Source organism: Galeopterus variegatus, unplaced genomic scaffold, assembly GCF_000696425.1.
Source record: "Galeopterus variegatus unplaced genomic scaffold, G_variegatus-3.0.2 Scaffold17686, whole genome shotgun sequence".
Taxonomy (NCBI): Eukaryota; Metazoa; Chordata; class Mammalia; order Dermoptera; family Cynocephalidae; genus Galeopterus; species Galeopterus variegatus.
The window spans coordinates 3273-9118 of NW_007743797.1; the positions used below are offsets into that span (position 1 = coordinate 3273).

Here is a 5846-nt window from a genome sequence, read left to right on the forward strand (position 1 = left end):
AATATACCCTCTGCCAGAAAAGTAAAATGGTGTTAAAGACTGAGATACACAAAATGGCACCTGAGAAAGTTTCCCAGAAAAACCCCACCCAGAAAAATCCCCCAGCTGCCACATCACCTTCCCGTGCATGCAGTTTTGCCCGCCTATGAGAGAGTCCCAGCTCCGCTTAAACCCCACTCACTTCCCTCCCCTTCCTTCGTAGACAATAGGAACAGTCCAGCTCAGCCTAACTGGATATAAAAGGCCCACCCCGACTCTCCCTGCTGCTGCTCCCACTTTTGAGAGGGCGGCCCACGTGTTCATTTTGCCTGCCTAATACACTTTGGTTGAGTCCCTGTCTCCTGGTGTGTCTTATTTTGCACTCGGGCTGTGGTTTTTCCTTTCAGAATAGAAATGGTGAACACATACTTAGTGAAAAATATGTACATCACCATTAGTATGATGTTAGCTATAACTTTTTTGTTTTGCCCTTTTCAAATGGAGGAAGTTTCTTTCTATATCTAATTTCCTGGAGGCCCTTTTTGTCATGCAGGTGTTGAATGTTTCAAATCTTTTATTTGTATCTGTCAATACAAATATGTAATTATTCTCCTATATTCTGTTAATGTGATTAATTACAGTTTGATTTTCAAATATTAAGCCAATCTTCCTTTTCTGGGATAAATTCCACATGGTCATAATATAATAAACTTTTTACAGTGGTTGCAGATTTTATTAAATTTTAAGAATTGATATGTCTGGATTTATGAGCAAGATTAGACTGTAATTTTCTTTTCCTGTTATTTCTTTGTAAGGTTTTAAGTTAGAGATATGCTGACCTCATAAAGTAAATTGGGAACTGTTGACCTCTCTGTTTTCTCAAATATTTTATGTAAGATTGGCATGTTTTTCTTTAAATGTTTGATAATATTCACTAAGCCTTCTGGACCAGGATTTTTCTTTTTGGAAGTGTTTTCTTAAAACAAAATATGTTAATATTTATTATTTATTTTTATTTTTACTTTGTCTTATTTATTATTTATTTAATATTTATTATTTATTATTTTAATAACAAATTATCATTACCATGGAGCTATTTGGATGTTCTCTCTCTTCTTGTCTCAGATTCAGTAAATTGTGTTTCTCAGGAATTTTTTTTCATTTAATAAAATTTTCAGATATATTGGAATAAATCTTTTTATTATATTCCTATCTTACCTCTTCAATAACAGGATCTGTGGTAATACCTCTTCTTTTATTATTAATACTGATAATTTGGAGGGGGGGTTTCTCTCTCTTCTGTCTTGATTATTCTTGGTAGGTCCCTATCAATTTTATTAATCTTCTTGAAAGCAAACATTTGTCTTTATTGGGTTTCTCTATTGTTTATTTTCTGTTTTATTAATTTCTTTATCGTTATTATCTTCTATTTACGTTGCATTTACATCGCTCTTTTTGTTCTTGCTTCTTAACATGGGAGACACATCACTGATTTAAACCTTCCTTCTTGTTGATTGATATAAGCATTGGAGCTCTGAAGTTCCTCTTTCCCCCACTTTTGGAGTATATTGCATATTTTGACGTGCTGTGTTTTTATTATCATTCAGTTCAAAATATTTTCTAATTTCTCTTTTGAATCCTTTTTAACCCTTGAATTACTTAGGCTTGTGTTACTTAATTTCAAATATTTGGCTATTTTCTAGATGTCTTATTGTTATTGACAAGTAAGTTTAATTCCATTGTGATCAGAGAATGTTCTCAGTGATTTTGATCCTTTGATATTTATTGAGATTTTATTTTATGGCTCAGCATATGGTCTACTATAGTAAAGGTTCTATGTGTGCTGGAAAAAAACATATATTAGAAGTCATTAGGTGGAATGTTCAATAGGTTTATATTAGGTCATTGTCATTGATAGTGTTGTTCAAATCTTCTATATGCTTATTGATTTTTTGTCACTTATTTTATCAATTGCTGATAGAAAGTGTGTTTAAAAATTTCCAACCGTGATTGTGATTTATTTTGCCCATTGTTTCTATCAATCTTTCCATCATAATTTTTTTCTCAAAGACAGTACTATCTTTATTTAAACATGGATAGACAGCATTACTCTCAAGAGTTCATAAAAGGTACTGCACATCGTAAACCGATGGTGTGAAAAGGTCAGGACACCAGCCCAGCTGGTTGCGGGCTCTGCATCACAACACTTGCTCACAAACATGTGTTCCACTTAATAGGACACACCCCACAACACTCAAGCTGGGACCAACAGCAACAGTGGCACTCCTCAACTCAAGCCTTTTTCATTTGTGTGAATAGTCAATCAAGTCAAGTACCACCTGCCTTAGAAGCATCTGGAGCACTCACTGGTGTTCTGCAGGTGGCTGGTGTACCTGACCCACTTGTTTAAAATATCTAAGCATTCAATAAAAAACACTTCTCCTTGGCCAATGGCATCCACAGAAATACTTCCACTGTGGAAGAAACACCCTCCATTTAAATATCTGTAAAAGCTAATGCACGCCTCTGCTGCAGTGAACAGAAGGGAGTTTTGAGCAGGCATTTCCGCACAACTGTCTTTGGCGGAGAATGCGGGTGTGGTCACACTGTTCTCAGCCCACTGCCTTTCTTCTTACTACTCTGTGGATGAGGTGAGGACCCCAGCAGGGGGAGAAGAAATCCTATTTTGTTCAGACAGTATGGCTTTCTTTGCTTGGGCTTTGTCCAGCAAATCCAAGCAGTTTATATGGGTCTGTATGTTGTGTGCATTTTCAGCAGGACCCTTCCTGAAGCGCTTCAGTCTTGAGTTCCCTGCCTCCCTTAAAACCATAGCAAACAGGACCATCCACTTGGCACAGTTCTCTACATCGCACCACTGATACCCTGAAGCCTTTTGCATCAATTCGGATGAAGAGAAACAACACAAGGCAGGAGCAGCAAGTACATTCTAAGAAAATTCTAAGCAGCTGATGGCGTTTGGATGTGTTGTCCCCTCCAAAACTCATGTGGAAATTTGATCTCCAATGTGGCAGTGCTTGAAACTGATTGAGTCATGGGGGCGGATCCCTCATGAATGGATTAATACTCTTCCTGGGGGAGGGAGGGGTAGTGAGTGAGTTCTCGCTCTATTAGTTCCCACAAGAGCTGATTGTTTAAAGGACCCTGGCACCTTCTCTCTCTGTTTTGCTTCCTCTTGACATGTGATCTGCTTGTACCCGCTGGCTGCCTGCCACTTTCCGCCATGAGTAGAAGCAGCCTGAGGCCCATGCCAGATGCAGCTGTCCCAGAATCATAAGCCAAATAAACCTCTTTCCTTTATAAATTACCCAGTCTCGGATATTCTGTTATAGCAACACAAAACGGACTAATACAGCAGTCAACATCCAGGACACAGAGATCTAAAATTTCTGCCCTCTGTATGAAGATGTGCTAGAGATACTGCAGCAGTAGCAATTCATATGAATCATTTAGATATACAACCTGCACGTATACATTCAGCCAGGACACAATGGTCATTTAAATGCTACTTAAGGGCCTCCATAATCATTAATTCCATGGTAAGAATTTCTTTTCTTGAACAGACCCATCTGTAACATAAGCAAACTGGCGCAACTTGGAAAGACAGATTTCCTCAAGTTCGGCAGAAATAAATAAAAATGAAATCCCAATAAGCTGAAAAGGTGTTTTACTATATTCTCTTGTATTGCCATATATGTATCAAAGAAATCCTGTGCCAAGTAAAATATCTCCTTGTGAAATTTACAGACTTCACACACCTCCGTTAACCAATCCAGAAAAAGTGCTTGCCGTTTTAGGCTGCAGAAGAGGGTGTCCCTACATAAAGTGCTCATTACCCCTTAAGTAAGTCTTCTTGTTTAACATGATTTTCCAAACCTCTCTATCTGCCCAGTTCAGTATAGGCAGAGGTGAGGCTCTGGATTGCACAAAACTCCGAGGCTCATAATCAGAATTCTGGCATACCAGCATCTCAGGACTGTGTTTGCATAGGAAGCAGTTGTTCAAACTTGCTGATCAAACTCCTCTGCCTTTTCTGTTACATCCAGAGGAAAATGGCCCCATGTGAGGAATAAGATCAGTTCATGTTTGGCCAAAGCTCCACACCCACTCCTAGGATATAGGAAAGAGCAAGCCCAGTTCTCTTCATGTTTTCATGTGGGCACTCTGCTTATGCCACGTATCTGGCTCTCTTTGAGAAACCTATGTCTTCCCCACAACTTCCAGCCTTCCTAGGGGACAAGGGTCCACTCACTGTCATATCTGATCCTGCTTACCTAGTAAAAGTTCTCTTCTTCACACTCCTAATGACTCTGGTCACTCTACTAATCCTGGTCTGGAAAGCAGCCAAAGACAACGGCAGCATGAACAGAGAGCCAGACACAAGAAAGGAGGCAACACTGATGGCATGAAGATCTAGGACTCTTGGCAAAGACTCCATTGAGGTGAAGAGATGGCAGCCAAGAGGCAGGGCCACCTGGGAGCTGTCTAAGAGCCTAGAGACTGGGCAGGAAGAGCTGCATTAGCCCCCCAGTTCCCCCAATGCCGCACATCCCCCCAGGCCTCATTCCCCTCCTCTAGCACCACCTCCCTTACAGTGCACACTCATCCTGCTGTTCTTTGGCTTGTCCTGACTTGTGAGTTTGAATGTCTTTTCCTCTGTGAATCTGCTAGACTGAAATTATAAATGGCTTCAGATTTCTGCATGAACAGAGGAAAGGAACGAACACATGAAGAATTAAAAGTAGGTGACAAAGCCCCATTTTTCTTATTAACTTAGGCAAGTGTTAACTGTGAGATATCAAAATTATTTGGAGCAAAGAGCATCCAAAACTATATAATGAAGCTATACTGGACTCTCAGTTCCAGCAGATGGCTGAAGTGGAGCAGCTCCTGCTATCCTGAATTCTAGGTAAATTCCTTCCTATGCTTCACCTAACTCTAGGAATAAAGAGTGTTTCTCAAAAAATTATTTGAAGCACCAAATACTTTTCTCTCCTCTTCTCCACCATCCTCCAACTTAGAGGGTTGGCAAAATTTTAAAATATATTCTAAAATTTTTTTTAATCTAATTTTGGAACAAATTAACTCCTTTTAAAAATGAAATTGAAATTAAAGAGATAGTTTTTTGAAAAACCATACTCGCATCCAATTAGGTTTGGGTTACCCTAAGGAGCATTTGACCATTTGCCTAAAAGGAATGAGTATGTTTCTAGGAGAAAAACCTCTCTACCCAACCTCATTGTTAACCTTTCCTCCTACAAACAGCATATCAGGTGTCCCCTCCTGGACCTTCATATTCACTCGACTCTGGAAGTCTCAATCCAAGACCCTCCCTCCTCAAAAGCTTTCCCATTGCTTAGAATCATTCAGCCTATCATAAGAATAAGTGAGAATGTGTTCAGCCCATCATAAGAATAAGTCTCTCCTGGGATATGGGCTGTGCACTCTGCATCACAAACCATGAGTCCCTCTTTCACTTTTACTTTAACCCATAGAAATTGAGGAGCTCGGTCCCACGGTGCTGAAGACAGGGTAGTGTTGCTATCAGACCCAAGGGGAACCCACCACAGTCAGGGCTCCCACCTGCCTTCTGAGTGGCTGGTAGTCGTGCTGGTGCTGGTGTTTGTTTATGTGGTTGACCAGCTTCAGCTGAAACAGACCACAAGTGATTGGCAGCTGGAACAGAAAAGCCTCATGGCCTGGGAAAACATATGCCTCTCACCACTGGCAGCTCAGGCCCACCTCATTAACAGCTGGCTCGCATTGCTCTTGAGCTGTCTGTCACACCCCTCTCAATTCAGCATGCCTCCTTGGGACGTAGGGGCTGTGGGGGTGGGATGGGGAATGGT

General features: G+C 40.4%; 1 pseudogene; it reads right to left on the reverse strand.

The window, feature by feature from the left end:
• Positions 1-2580: 2580 nt before the first annotated feature.
• LOC103582742 lies at positions 2581-3966 on the reverse strand (annotated as a pseudogene).
• Between the last annotated feature and the right edge of the window lie 1880 nt (positions 3967-5846).